Below are 16741 nucleotides of genomic sequence, written 5' to 3'. Positions count from 1 at the left end.
TGGTATGGAAATATTTCCAAACTAGAAAATTTGTCAAGTGGGATAAGTAAATGTAACAAAATCAGCAGGTATTTGCTGCACTGATTTCATCTACTCCGGAACATGTACTTGCACAATGCTTTCTTGCTTGCTTTGCTCTCTCTGAAGCGTTAATGCCACACAGACACGTAATTCATCAGTGCAGGGGGGTAAGCAGGGACAGCAACAAAACCACGTAAGAATAATGGGCTGCGGATGTCTTTTGTAACATTTTTTGACAAATGACTTGAACTGCTTTGATCGCAGAGCAGACCTCCTCAGCATGTTAGTAAGGGGAAAGCCAGAGCTAAGGGGACACACCAGCTTCTCAAACCTGGCACGAGAATGCAGGTGACAGATCTCACACCCGCAAGGCCTTTGGCACTGGTAGAGATCACACATTACATTCAGGCTAGAGAGCAAGAAAAGCAGGAGAAGGAAGATAAAGCAACAGAAGATAAGCATCATTGTGACTAAAAAAATCACAGTTACTTCATATTAGCAGCACTCCACATCTCCAGTGGGCAAACGGAGCTTTTTTAAAAACTTCTAATTAGACTCTGGTCAAAAGAAATACAAAGTGCTGCAAAGACAACTCAAAAAAAAGAAAGAATTTCACACTCATGCAAGAGGTGAGAGCCTTTCAACTGCAATCCTTAGCTGTTAAAGACTGAGATTTACCAAGGTTTGTTAGCTCTTCAATGAGCCTAAGCTTAACATTAATAGATCTTTTCTGATCCTGGCTAAAAAACACAGGTTAAAAGAAGTTTTAGGGGAGGTTTCAGACTACTAAAAAGCTAAAAGAAAAGTGTATCATGAAACATCAACATTTACTAAAGTGCAGCTGAAGAGGCACAAACTCACTAAAACCCTTGCATTTCTCTGCAGCTCTAAATTCAGTGTAATAACCGACAACAAAACTTTGTCCTCAGTGATACTGGAAAACATTGGAAAGCTATATAAAAGAAAAAAAATATTCAGCTATCTCAGAGCTACACTACAAACCAAATTCTGCCTAACTCGCGTGAAGTCAGCAAGGCTCTTCTCAATTTCATGGGAACACAATTTAGACAGAAACTTTTCCAAAGAAAAACACTTCCCCCCACTCCTGAATGTAAAAACAAATCATACCAAAATAAGACATTCGTCTGTTCGCTTCTCTTCAGCAAGAGACAGAGAGAACATATGACAAGCGACAGATTTTAGGCATATTCCTCAAAGCACTGGAAGAAAGCGTGCTAGCACTGAGCATCGTGCAGAAGATCGACAAAACAGGCATGTTCCAAATGATTTACTCCCCCTAACCTGCAGACATCTTGATGTGCCTTGTGGTAATAAACAGTAATGAGCCACATAATAACCCTGCTCCACAGCTTCGACTTCTATTTATACTAACAGTATTGAAAACTAATAAAATCTCTTGCTCTGTTAATTTTTTAAAAACAAAATAATGGGAATAATAACTACTTTATTCTTCTACACTGTTTAGCACCTACAGTACTACATGACCTCCTAGCACAAAATATTGACTAAGTGATGTGGTCTACAATATACAGCCCAATTTGTTAACACCACTGTCTGTCTTTTGAACCAAAATATTGGAAGAAAACCTTTCTAGCTGAGGAGCTAATCATTATCCTCTTGATTTCACTAGGGTATAATACATTCAGAAGTGCATAGTGCTATTGCATACTAATGTATAGAATGTTTTTCCTTTTGATTACAGAGTGTTTTTATTAGCAATCAGAAATCTTTTTTCTTTCTTATTCAGCATAAAATGCTGTGGTTCACCTATGAGCTTTGCCCCCCAAAAGTATCGGTGCTATATGATTGATAACCTCATCTTCTTCTTCAAACTCTCTGTCTTCTTAATGTTCTGTGGAGGATTTCCTTGTCTCTGCCTTAATACTTGTTCTCATCCTTTGATGAAATGTTATCATCCATTTCTTTGCTGGTTCTTACACCAGAAATCCAATGCTTTTTCTATTATATGCAGAAAACCTGACTCTTTATCCACATGTCTCCTTAAACAGACATCTCATTTAAAGCTAATCATCATAACTCAGAAATTAAATTAGACTTTAAGTCATCAAAATAAGCTCTTTGATACAACTTTATCGCTATTACAAAGCACTCACGTTGAAGGAACACACTCACGAGGTATAAATTGTACTAGTTTCAACCTCAGTGTTATGAAAATTTGCTCTCTAAGCATCTGCATCCTTTGCTGAACGGCCTCCTGTACAAGACCTTCTCCATTGCCTGTACCCTGCCAAGTTGTTTTGTGCGACTCAGTAATAAAGGTCAGATGTTGCCTCAGTCCAAGAAGCAAAAAATAAATGATCTGAATGTGAAGTAATAAAAAATGTGGTTTACATTTGTAAAAAGACAGTTCATACAGCTCTTATCAGCCACAATATTCCTAAAAACAGAGTAGTCAGAATTTTAAAATCCGATTACAGCTTTGCCACTGAAAAAAAAAAAAAAAGGAAAAAAAAAAGGAAAAAACCACCAACAAAAACAATTCTGTCAAATGATAAATTTCTGTCTGCTTTCCATATTCAATGTCACTCAAGGTTGCAAATATATTTGCCTTTTGAATAGCAAGAAAAATGACAGAAAATTTCTGACATGTAACAAGTCTGCCACGTTAGGTCTGACAAAAGTTCAATGTTATCAAGACTATCAATCCATCTGTAATGACATGCTGTAGGCGCTTCAAAAAAATAAATGTGATGTTTGCTACTGCAATGCTTCACATTTATTTATAGAGCCAATGTTGCAACACAAAAACATTATCTATGGGACATACTCTATGTGAGGCTTTCAATCCTGCCACATGAAGTTTTAAGGAAAAAAAATTTTGAAAAAACCCTTTACCTAGATTAACTTGCTATTAACTTTATATATGATCTGTCTACCATACACGTGGAAAAAAAACCTACAGTATATTTTTAAATCTACTAGTATGCCAGAATATGGTTTGTAGACATGTGCGTACATCCCACACTGCCTGCACATGTGGTATTAAAGAATGGCACTATATAAAAAGGTATTCTTTTGTCTAAAAGTCTCATCAAGTATTTGATATATGTGGGGGATCACGCCTTACTTTTTTTTTTTTCATGAAATGGACCACCTTTGAGCAATTAAATATGCCTAGGAGCTATATGCTAAATGGAGAAGGACTGATTCCAATCCATTTACTTCACCATTCTTGTTTAATGCTGCTCAATCCCTGTCTGAAAATATCACACAGCACAGCAAGTCAGAGCAATCCTCAGCTCCAGGGAAAAAAAACCCTTCACCAAGTTTTTATGAAAGTCTAGGTGATTTCAGATTTCCTACAAATAAATGGACACCTTATATAAAAGTAAATACTGGACAAAGTGTTCTTCATCATTTCTTTTAAAAGAAATAAATTCAATTTGAAATCTAACAGAAGTGTCCTGCATTATTTGCTTGCTCTCTAAATGTAGCAAACAGATGAAGAAAAAAAACCCAAATGAGTCTAAAAAGCAGAAATACATGAGGGCAGGAGTCTTCTTCACACACCTCTACGCTGAGCTGTCGGTGTGGGCTGCAGCTCTGCAGGTTCTCCACATGGAGCTGCATTCAGCATCTTCAAAAGCCACCAAGGGATTAAGCCTGCCCTGAGTGCAGGACCCGACAGCCTTGCCGGAGGAGAAGCATCTGCACGGAGCAGGGCTGCCTGTGAGAGGCTGCTCTTCTGTAGCAGGAAAACAGGGCAGTGAATCGCCCTTTAATTTTGGCAACAGTGGTAGTTTTATGGGACCCACCAGGTAACCCATTGCCTAATGGTTAAAGTATTTTAAAGTACAGTTTAAGTACTTTTTAATTAAAATTACTTAAATTTACTTAAATGATGTATAAATGTAAGTATATTTTACCTGTTCATGCATTAAAAATTTTATGTGATACACGTTAATAAAGATTCATTTTAAGATAACAAAGAGAATCTTGTAAATGCAGTCCAGTATTTAAAACCTATTTTCCAAGGTTTCTATATTTATCAGCTGTATATGAGCTGCAATTTTATTTATTTAATGCAACCACACGCAAACTTGCCATTTCAGTGACCAGCCTTGGGGGCTAACCTGTGCTCTGACCCATAAGTTGCTGACTTCAGTGTGTGTCAGAGCTCGCTGGACTTGTAATAAATCACTGAAGTGGAATAAAATCTGTAAAATCATTCACATTGTTATTGCAATACCACATGAACAAAGCCCACCATCACAGAGAGGTTATTTTGATTAGTTTAAAAGTGTTGGGCTAACACACCGTGCTTCAATTAGGGGTCAAAGTAACAAGTACGTATTTATTTAGAAGGAAGACAGCATTTCACTAATAACACTTCTTCCCAGCTGGCATTTTCTCCTGAAGGCTATGATGAAGATGGTCTGATTTCAGGACTAGATGTTAAATATCTTTATCTAAGAAAGAGGTTTGATTACTCTTGCTAACAGGCACTGGCAGCTTACATTGACTTTCATAGCAATTTGAATATGTGAATTTCTAACTCAGAAAATATAACTAATACTTTCAGGTATAAAACCCTTATGATGGTTAGAATCAAAGCCTACATGTAGTTTATAAGGTTCAATTTAAATGCACCTAGATGTGTACCTTACCATATCCCGAGTGCCTGGTACATGAAGAAATGAGTATATATGCAACTATATTAAAATTTGCTTTTATAAGGAGGTGTCATATAGGCAAGTGTCATAATGCACACTTCACATCATCTCATTTATAGATCTAAATAATTTGATTCAATTTTTAAAAAGCACTAAAGATCCAGCAAATAGGTAGCTCTTTAACTTACAGTTTTAGACACTGTTTTTTAAAAATTATGGCCCAGATGGTCTGCAACCAAACCCATATGTCTAAAAAATCCTGAAACCTGAGAAAGTTGATTTGAACTTTTAAGGCTGCTCACTGCTATGACGCAACAGTTGACACAAGTGCATGCACACATACATCATAGCAACGTTATACATAAATATAACGCGAAGAGCAAATATACCAGACAGGCTGTTGAGCACAATGCTCACACCCCAGAGACTGCAGTTGTCTTTTTCTTCATTTTCTGCAAGAGCTTTGTAACAGTTGTCTTTGAACAGTAATTGTCTCTAAAACATAAATTACATACATCACTTCCAGCGCTAACCATAAATTATCTGCCTGAATAGAAAACAAAGCTGCTCATTCTGATAGTCAAGCAGTCCTACATGTGTATTGATTAAGCACTCTTAATGCTTTATTAGGTTTTCTTCCTCCACAAAGTCAATAACAGGACGAATATTTCTTCTGCTGCTGTTATGAAGTATCGTAAATCTGAGCAGTTATTAACAAGCGTCTGATTAGTGGAACAAACTTACCTGAGAGTTTGGCACAGATTCTCCATGCGTGAACTCTCAGAAAACACCCATCATTGCCACTGTCTCCACTGGCAGCTGTAGTACTTGTGCTTTCACAAGCTATCATCTCCTCTTTTTCATTATTTTTTTTTTTTAAGAAATTACTGCTGCACTCATTTCTCTTTATCCCCATGTCACTTTCATATACGCAGAGAACATCAGTCACGTAACAAATGTGTGCATGGCCCGCGTTCCTCGGGGATGTGTGTCTCTGGCACAGTTTGCTTTCTTTTGTTATTGGGGCACTAAATGCCATTTCATGAGATTTAGGTGCAAAACCAAAAGTCAAGCATAGCCCTTGTTAAATATACTTCACTAATATTTAATATTAACTTCTTTTTATTAAAATCATCATCTAAAGAAAAAAACCCAAACAGATTCATCAATCATTTGCACTTGCTCACATTAAGGATAACTCCTTTGAAGTCAGAATAAAATTCTGTAGAGGGGAAAAACAGGCTCAAAGTTTAAATAAGTGAAACAACAAGCTCTTAAACCCCAAAATCCTGGCAAGCACTATTAGACAAGACCTGTAATCCATCTTGTGCATCAGCAGAGAATGCTCAGTGCCCTGCTGCAGGTATAGAGATGGCCTGTTCCACCTCAAGTTCTCCTACTCCCTCTCTCTGCTAACTAATGACTAGTTTCTGTTCTGAAAATTGGGATTTAAAAGTCCTTTTAAAATCTGTTACTGGTTATGGCAGTCTTCCGTAACCATATACATGGCTGCTCTCTTTTTTTTTTTCCTTCTTTTCATTCCTAATGTCTTGAGCATCAATGACATTTTGCAACAACGACTTCCAAAACCAAACTGTTCTGTGAAAAAATACCGGCTTTGATTATTACTTTTTTAATCCCTCTTTCAAATTCTCTATCAAGCAGGAATAACTGTTTCCTAAAAGTGAAATGCAGGATCTAAAATCATGAACAAAGTTTTCCTTTCTAAATTAACTAGAATAACTAAGAGAGGCAGGGAAAAAAAAAAAATCTATCACAGTACAAAGAAATCCTGTAATAGTACTCATTTTTAGAATATGTTTTCCCAGACAAGGTATGAATAATGCAACTAAACATCCCAGAACATCTGAATTAAGCAACAACAGACTAACGGATGCTAATTGGCAATGATTGGAGATGATTGTGGAGTACGGCTGGAACTATGATTACAAACAGAGCTTATGCATCCAGCCCAAACCTCAAGTACCGTTGCTGCAATTAAAGATATTTTATCAAATTAGACAAGTGTTTGCCTTTGCCTGCTATGATGGTTATGAGCAAAACATAAAAGAAAGCATCGTCTGCTGTACTGCAACTTTCCTTACATCAGAGCTCTGCTGAGATGGATTACTTTCCACTTCAACTTTTCATGCCACAAAATGGAGCCTTTTTAGAAAGAATTCAGGACTCTGCAGTGCCATCCCTAAAAGCCCTTGCTTTTGTCTAAAAGTACTTTTGCCCTAAAAATGCATTCTCTTTGCAGTATGTCTAACTTCTAGTACCAACCAGCGCTGGTTATGCACACACAAACAAGAAAAGACTTTGAACTTTGAAAGTTTGATTCCACAATAGAAGCACTTAAGTATTTTGCAGGCAGGTAAACATTCTTTAAAGATTATTTCCAAAGCAGTGATTATTAGCAAGGAGTCTTAGCAACTGGATTTTCTTTTCTGCTTTGAGTGCTAAATCCCAAATATGAATTGCAAAGCACAAGCCAGGCGGCTGCCTCTAGCCAAGCCAAGTCCTGGTGCCTAAAGGAGAGTTCACAAAGTGCATCCTGAACCCGAGACAGGCTTGAATCTTGCTGCCTTCTGCTTTCCTGGGTAAGAAAATCAGTAGAAGATATCAGGTCACAAACTCAGGGCTGGCTTTTTCCCAGCTTTTTCTATTACCCCAACAAGATGTCCAACTTGCCTCTCTTGCTCTTGTATCTCTGGAAAATTTAAATGCAGAACTGCTGCTTTTCCTCCAGCTTCCTATGATCTCCTATAAATCGAGTAATCAGAACTGAATTGAAAAGGGATATAGAAAAAAACTTAGCACTTACAGTCATTAAGCTTTATAAATCTCCTAATTAAGTTTTATATATTCCTCTAATAAAAGAACTACTTGCTTCCATATTAAAAATAAATAAATAAAAAATCTCGGCTATGCCACATTATGGAGGTTCTTGGGCCAAGATAACTGGAGAATGACAGCCAGTATACGTAAGTGTAAATAACCCAGCGTTACCTGTGGGTTAGCTAGTGCCAGCATCCACAGAACAAAAGGCAAGCTCAGAGATATACAGCGCTGGCATCAAAAAAGAACAGCAAGGAAACAAAGGCAGGAATGCACGAGCTGCTGCCTTTGTTTCCTTGCTGTTCTTCTTCGATGACATGTATTTTTAAGAGATTTAAGATGTCACACCCTGTGAAGAGCACTGCAATACTCCACCACATAAATAACAAAACCAAAGATAAAGATAGAGGTGTACATGGTTGATGTCTTTCAGACTCACCAGGAGAAGAGGTGAATGAACAATGTCATGCACAAATAAATATGTTTGCTCCAAGTAAAATCTATAATGATGGGTCAGATTCTGCCCAATTTAGGGGTGGCATACTTTGGTACCCATGTGCAACATGGGGTGTTTAAAAGCTCTGGTATGCTATTCCTTGAAAATCTATGTAAGCAGCAATTGGAGTTAGCCACAGCAGGAGTCTGAGCGAGGCGAGCTCCAGCCAGCAGGATGCAGGAACAGGGAACTGGGCACTACAGGAACAGCTCATTCGAAAATTGGCTTCCAAACATTCAAGGAAAGGTAACTCAAATAATGGTTTTAGCTTCTAGTTGCAGAAAAGATGACAAAAAAAAGTATTAATGTAAGTGTAGAATAAAGTGAGATAAATGCTAGCTTTGTCTCTTCCTCTGTCTTTATTCCGTACTCAGAAAAAGAACCGATCAAACTGCAAATGCACAGCTCTTTTTCTCTACGCCTGTAAAATAAATGTCTCTAATCCAGAAGCATTCTCCCTTCCACTGCAATGCTGTGGAAAAGGGACATTTGAAGCACTCCTCAGTAAATCCTGGTGCTTCAATTCCCACTGGGGCAGGCTCTCACCTGGTACAAAACACTATCTGATGTCATTCCAGCAGTGTGACCAGAACGGCAGGTGCAAAGCGATCACGCTGGCGCAGGAGGAACCCCTCAGCAGAGGGCATGTCAAACCACATCGCCTGCCTACAGCCCCCGTTACAGGGCCAGAGCCACAAGTCCAGAAGCTGCTGCTTAACATACAAACAGGCTGATTATTACAATAGTACAGTCTGAGCAAGGTAACAAATTAAGCAGCTTAAATTTCAGGGCATTCCTATTGTAATAAGCCGGTTCCTTATGAACTATTCTTTTACATAATATAATTAACCCCAGGACTAAGCATGTGAGCAAATTAGTTCATTTTTCACATGAATAATTAAAACCTTTTTTCTTTTTTTTTTTTTTCCCCAAAACCATTACAAACTGAAATGAATGTAAAAGATTTCTCAGCAGAGAAAGGATGATGTATGCCCAGCTTCTGATTTAGAATTGGAATTCATTATTGAGATTTGAATGGAAGCTCCTACTTTCTTTTCTTATTTTTCTTAATAGCTGTCCTTGCCAGTCAATGTCAATCACTAGTAGAACAGGATCTACTCATCATCAGATATAGCCTGGGATTAGATCAAACAGCAATGAATGGTACGCCTCCGCTACTGACTTAAATGGGTTAAATATTTCTTTCTTCCTATATCCTCCTGAATATTCTCTCCCATCTTTTGTTTTCCATTTCTAGATCTTCCTGAAAGTTATGTGGGCAGAATTACTCACTGCCCTGACAAAAATCCTACACTAACTATAGTTGTAAAGTCATCTCACTTTCTACTACAGAAAATAACTTTTCTGTAATCATTGCCCGCATGGCTGAAACACAATCATACAACCAGGTCACTTGTTTACAAGAGACATAAATGAGAACTCGTTATTTCGTTTACATAGACATATGCCAATAGCACTTAGCTGCACTCAGTCACTGTGTCTTCTAGTAACTGATCTTGTGTGTCAAGGGCAAAGGAACCCATAGAAAAAAAGAAAAAAAAAAAAGATTAAATCTTCATCAGTTTAATTTGTACAGAAACCCAAGGGAAGTCATTATTCCCAGAGACTTCATTGCCTAATTTGTCTTCTGAATTCTTCTAACTTATCTGACACCAATGGGTGCTTGTTAACTATTGCTTATTGTGACTGCAGGGCAGGTTTGCTAAGGAGCACAGCATGCAATAGCCTACGTGCACAAAAAGCAGCGTTATTCAGGGCTGAGCACCTCGATGAACGGGAGCCGCTGGGTGCTTCAGAAAGGCAGCTATGTCATTTAGCACTAAACAGGAGCTAAATATTTCAGAGAGGTCTGGATCCTTCTCACCAGAAATGGCAGTGAGGTGAGCATCCTTTAACTGGAATTCCCACTAAGGAACTCAAGTGGGAGGATTAAACTTGGTTATAGAGTTATATCAAGCTTTGAAAAGAGATGTACAAACCACAAACTTGCATACAGTTTTTACTAATGGCAAACTCGAAGCAAAGGATGGAAGAAATAAGATTTTCTTTTCCCAGATAAATTAGCAATGAGTAGCAGAGAACTGCTGTGATTTCTCGGGGCCTTTCCTAGCAGACAAGCACAGAGGTCTCCTTTAAAACAAATAAATCAGCCTCAGCGTGATGGTGTAAGTCAGACACTGCAGAAACAACAATCTGGCAGAAAGTTACCTCAGCCTGACACTGGCATTTGAACCTGGGACATTCACCGCTTCTGCAAGTGCATGTGTTCACCACGTGTAGCGGCTGTTGTTAGCAGAGGTAGCAGACTTAGTTTTACAGCCTGGGAGTTCTGGTTATAAAAATATGTGATCTCAGGGTTTTTAAACCACCAAATGTCAGAGGTGATCACAGGCAGAAATTAGAGGGCTGAAATTGTTAATTCTGCATTGCTAAAACTGATTCATACCAGAGCCAGAAAGAGCCAGTTTTATGTAACCCAAACTTCACACTCTGGTTCCCAATACAAACTAAATTTTCCTTTTAAATCTACTTGGATGTCAGGCATCTGGTTTTGATAGAGCGCCATGCTCAATTTTTTCAGAGGTCAAAACTGAAAAGAAATTTGCATTTGTGTTTTCAGCAAGGCATCAGTGAGATGGCATAAATAATTTAAAACTTCACAGTTACTACATCAGTTGATCTTTTCAAACATGATCATTACACCTTAAAACATGCGTTGTTCTACCTTTCTCACAGCAAACAGCAGACATATTTTTTATGTTCCTCACTATTAACAAAGGGTATACCATTGTAAAAACTTAAATAACACACTCCTATAAAGTTGTTGGGTTTTGGATAACCACCTATATATTTTTGAGCAGCACTAAGGTCAAAGTATTAAATTTAATACTCTTAAACAGAACACATATTAGAAATAAATTTGAAGTACTAAAGAGCTATTGTAGATGTTCAATAAATCAAAAACAGACATCAAAGGGCAGATACTAGCAGGGGTAGAAAAATCCAAACATGGCCGGAGAGGCTGTGAGGAAATAAATACATATCCACCTGGCACTTGTGTGCAGCGCACAAAACGGGCAAAACAAGTACATTCCACGGGCACATCTATTGTTTGGAGCCTGAGTCCTGTTTTTAAAAGAGTGAGGAAATAAATCAATGAATATGTTTACCTTGATCTCTAGCTCACTCTTCCAGACCACTCGGAGCATCTAATTTAACCAAACCTCTTCAAACCAAACACTGCCAGATCTTCAGCATGTGGAAAAACAGTTGTACACGTACGTCAGAAGAATCCGAGGCTGAACAGCCTGATCTGAACATACCCTGGACAAATGCTATTGAAGACCAAGACCTTTCTTGCTATACACATAAGTCCCTCCTAAGTGTGAGCATCTAGGCGGGAGAGCTGCAGTGCCAAGGCCACAGGTCAACACCAGTTCACAGCTCAGGTTTCCACATTCAGAATTTCACCCTTCAGTTCCAATTAAAAAATAAATTCCTCACATTCAACCCAAGCTAATTACTTTTTTGCATGGAAGAGACAGCCAAATTCATTCTGACGCACAAAAGGGAAGTGTGATATATGAGCAAAGTACATGTAGTATAATGTTATGGATGGTTCTGAAAATCTAGCCAGAAACATACGTCGCTCCTAACATCGTAGCTGTTGCCAACAGTTACCACCTGATGTTGTCTGAGAGACTGCAACGATTTCATGTTCAAAGGAAAAGGCAAAGACTCGTATCTCAGATACCACACTGCTGCTAGTGATGGCAACAGTGAATTTTTAACAACTGCAGAACATTCCTAGAGAAGGCAGTGATCACCAGCACGTGGGATGCACTGCACTGCATACGTGTCCCTGCGTTGCTTAAAAAACAGCACGCTGCCCCAAAATCCTGAAAGCTGGCTGTGAAGCTTTCTGGTGAGGAACTGATGCTGTGAGGCCATCAAGCTGATCTTCAATTACAGGGTACTTAAGCTGTGAATTTTACTTCTGTGAATACCGTACCACTTCCTTTGCCTGCCTAAAAGCTTAAAAAGCTTAATTTTTACTAAATCCTTATATGGCTTCTCCAGGGTACCCACATTCTGAGCATTAACAGTGGGAAAAAAATGGTAACATGTGGACGTTTCCGCACGTATTTTTTTTAAACATGGGAAAGATGTGTACAGTGAGCAACACAAGTAACACTAAAACTTGGTTACTACATCAATAGAGCAGAAGACCACAGGTTCAAAGACAGAAGAAAACTAGTAGTTTAACTTAATAGGCAATCTTCTATACAACAACAGCAACAAAAAGCTAAAAAGGATTATTTGGGAGTCTTAAACAACCCAAAATTATTAATGGAAATTTTTTTTAGCAACTGAGGAAGTCTGTCTATGTACTACTCCAGAAAAGCTTTGCAACGCCTCTGGATGAAAAGCAATACTTAAAAAAAGGTACCTTTGTCTGACCTAATATGAAAACATTAACACTCAGAGGTGGTTGTGGTTCTTCCCACATGCAAAGATTCACAAAAATTAATGTTAATAAACATGCTTATCAGAAGATACAAAATACCTTTTAAGAATGCTTTGGCATTGTTGAAAATAATTTTACACTTGAAACGATGAAAAAACCAAAGCTCAAATCTCTATGTCGGAACCGCACTGTGAACAGGAGCTAGAAGGCAAACTAGGGGACTAGACATGGCAGAAAGGAGACCACACGGTGGGACTGTGGCTGGTGGTCCTCGAGGACTGCCGCTGTGCCTAAGCTAAAGGCTGGATGGCAGCGAGTGTACTGGAGAAAAGAAAGGAGCTCGGAAAATATTTCTTTCCATGACAATCATTCCTACTTTCTCTTTACTACTGAGTTTGGCCCACTATAGAGGAGATAGATGATTGATGGTGTAAAGTAACAAAGTATGCTTGGACATCTAACAGCACCATACACCTCTGAAATATATATTTTTAAATGTGGCTCTTTTTCATCTACTTTCTTCTCTTCCCACCCCCCCACCCCCCCCAAGGGATCTTTTCCCGAAATTCCTCTTGTGCGTTGTCAGAGGGACCAAGAGACAGCTTTTCTAAGCTTGCAACCCAGAGAGCTAACATTCCCCTGCAAAACAGACATCACACTTAACTTGCTATAATCTGCATCCTAGGTAAAAGTTCTTCACAAAATCCAAAATACTTTTAGGCTTTTATTTTTTTTTCATATTTGTTCCTTTTCCTCCACCTCAGCAGCTGTACACTTCTGGTTAAATTAAAAACTGGCCAACTATAGTTTTGTGGGGTTTTCCCCTCAAATGCTAACGTATAATTATAAGATGGGGGGAATAAAATTACAAATTCAGCCAAGGTCATTAATGTACAAAATGCAAATTGTCTCCCATTTGTCAAAGACCCTGGGGAAGTCTAGAGATAATTGAAATGATAGATGAACAGAGGAGACTAACTGCTAATGGTCTGTATATCAATGAATCAATGTCACATTTATGAAGGGCTTTGGGAAATTATTTTAAATACTTCATCTATAGCTCAAGTTTAGCCTACTTTTTCTTTTTAATGCTGAAAAATTAATGACAAAGTTCAGTTTATAGTTACAAAATTGTAAACCTGTGGTAATTTAAGCTCAACAGCAAGATATTGAAAAACTACTCATGTTTATGCCAGAAATGACCAAATTTCTCAATTATCAGGGATTATGGTATAACTAAGAGCAGTATATATTTCAGAGATTATCATATATAGGACCAGCCCTCACCCTCAGAGCATCTGAAGTCATCTATTTTCCTGTGTATCTCATTTCCTCCAGAATTTGAATAAATTAGAAAACCAGGGAATATACCTGCCACTGATTCTCATGCTTACCTGTTTTCCTCGTATTTTTAATTGCAAACTGAACTACTTAGAGCAGGAGCTATTTGCAGATGTATTTATGGGGCACTGACTAAATAGGAAGAGGAACAAGAGAAAGGAAAAACAGAAATATTTCCTTTTCAAACAAAAAGTGAAGGGAATCTTGGAGGTAACTTTGTTACAGTTGCACAGAAAAATTGTATTTCCACTTCCAAAGAGGAAATGCTACAAACCAGTAAGTCGCTCTGCATGGTCTTCTCCCAGTTGTGTACGGGCCATGGTACGTTAGTGAGACAGTGAGGACAAGGCATAAATAAAAACAAAGTTTCAAACATTTAGATGCCATTTTGGTTGAATCTGCAAATAGTTTGAGGAATGGAGGCAGCAGTTTAGAGTTTTTATTTTCTGTTATTATGATGTTTATTATTCCCCCTCAACCGCCCAGTATTTTTCTACTTTTCTTCCCACACAACAGGAAGGGTTTGGATGAAGGGAAATCAACAGGACACCTGCAAGCTTTTTTTTTTTTTTTTTTTTTTTTTTTAAAAAAAGCACTTTTTCTAGCAAGGAGAAATAAACTACCATACTTTGCTGAAACAGGGAGCATCACTACAAAATCACCTGAATTAAACCCCTTTTCATTCTCGCTCTCACTGAACGAAATCACATGGGGGGGGGGGCAGAGGGGAAGAGGTGAGTTTTTATGGATGGTCTGTAGGATTGAGAAAGATTTGCTTCATCTGAAAATAGTACCACAATTGCACGGCTTGTGGAAACATGAACTAATCTGGAAATTACATCTGGATTTCCACAGAATTTGAATAAGCTGGTTATATCTAAACAATACAACTGATTCTCCTATTACAGGATTTGGCACAGGAAGCAAGCAAGTGAATAAGGCTCTCGGGAAAACTTTGCTGTCTGAGAAAAGATAACATGTATGCATTGCAGGTAAAGTTCACACTAAATTTTCTGGTCATTATAAATTACAATGACAAACATATATAAAAAGAATGAAGAAGTCCCATCAAGGTGATGAGACAACAAGGAAGGATTCCCACATGTTGGAACCAGTCCTCTCGATTATAAAATATTGCTGGGGACTGTGGAGATCTGGTCCGGCTCCCCTTACGATAACAACAAACCTTGCGGCAAAACTGATCAGAAATGCAAGATCCATGCAAAAAAGTACCCCCCAAATCCATCTGCTGAGGACCACCGCTGGCCAGACTGACCATCTTTTCTAAGAAATCTTTAACTTTCCAGTGCAGGTGGATATCAAGTCATTTCTCTGAGCACCTCAGTTTTGCTGCTTTCCATCTGGGCTGAATTTCCACCTGGGGCTTCATGGAGACAGTAGAGGGAAAAAAAAAAAAAATGGCCTTTACGGATTTTCAGGAGAATATTAACTCTCCGTCACCGCAGCCTCTAGCGCAAAGTAATCGGAAAAGGGCTATCAGTCAGTCATTCCACCTCGCAGGTGTACCATGAGGCTCAATTAATGACTCTGTGAAGTGCTGCCTCTCCCCGCTGTTGTTGTTATAGCTTACTAAGTAGCCAATTAATAAAACATTCAATTCCTCCATTTGCTGAAACACATTTCTTCTGCTAGATTTTAATTTTTTGAATGAGTGAAATACAAGTAAGATAATTTACATGAGTTAATGATACAGTACAAGTTAACTGATCAGTTATTCTGCATGAGGAGATATCTATTTGCAGGGAACAATTTATACACAGCCTTTCAGGGACATAATTACTTCTCAGCACACTCTTCCATTTTTATTTTTTGCTGTTTTACAGACGTGTCTCTCTCAATGTCCTAAGTGAAAGAAGGCTACTTGCCACTGATTACCCAACACATCCACAGAGGAAAGTTGGGAAGCATCTCTCCAGTGACAGGTTTTGATTTGTGGATGAAATTCCCCTTTTAACTGAGCCGTGCTTCTCCCGCTAACAAAGTCTTGCCAAAACCCTGGGATAAATTACTCTTTGTAGAGTAAGTTTTCCTCACGTCATATCCTCCACTCACTTTCTTCTTATTTCATTAAGATTTTGAGTTATATATACAAACTGTTCATTTCAAATACTCATTATGGAAATACTGCAAACCCAGAAGATGTCACAGTCATTTCTTTTACAGCTTTTCTTTTTGTAGGCGACATTCATATTGCAGAATAATTTAGACAGTAATTTAATCACAGGGTTTAGAGGTCCAGCAAATGTTACATTTACATAATGTCAGTCTTTCAGCAGATAATTTGGTCCTTTGCATGTGTTAAAAGACGACATGGCTTGTTAAGTTCACGTTAGTACATTTAACCCAACAGATGAATGGCTGGTTTGTTATTCTGCCATATATTTCTAATTTTCCCGAGGATGATTAGAAAATTCTATTTACAGTAAATTCATGAGCACCTTCATTCTATCACAGTGACAAACCAAAAAGAGATTATTTCATCTCAGGGTCTAGAAATCTCCTTAAAATGGTCGTAAGTCCTTGCTACACAGTAAACACCAAGACTTCTATTACATAAATACTACATCAGTTAATACTTTGCTTATGCCTGCTTTGAGTACATGTGACTGAAGTTATTAAAACGTGCCTCATAACTTAAGTTTTCTAATATTCTCGTAAGGAAGTATGGCTGTTTTGTAGTTTGGAAACATAGTATTCTTCTTTCTCTTGTCAAATGCTGCTAAAGAGAATGATATAGGATACAAGAAATATGACTTAGTTTCAGTGTGGTAATGCTACTACCCTGACATCCAAAAGATAAAATAAAAGGTGGTAAATCATTATTACTCAAAGAGAAATAGCATGTCTGTTCAAGTGATTTTGAAAAAGTACTACTGC

General features: G+C 38.1%; 1 protein-coding gene across 1 annotated transcript in view; it reads right to left on the bottom strand.

Moving 5' to 3' along the window:
• LOC130158416 (multiple epidermal growth factor-like domains protein 6) overlaps positions 1 to 16741 on the bottom strand; it is a 200947-nt gene that overhangs the window by 90554 nt on the left and 93652 nt on the right. The gene's annotated exons all lie outside the window — the stretch shown is intronic.

Source organism: Falco biarmicus, chromosome 13 (genome assembly GCF_023638135.1).
Source record: "Falco biarmicus isolate bFalBia1 chromosome 13, bFalBia1.pri, whole genome shotgun sequence".
In the NCBI taxonomy this organism is placed as follows: domain Eukaryota; kingdom Metazoa; phylum Chordata; class Aves; order Falconiformes; family Falconidae; genus Falco; species Falco biarmicus.
Note: the sequence above shows the minus strand (reverse complement) of the source record. Positions and strands in the feature narration are given on the sequence as shown.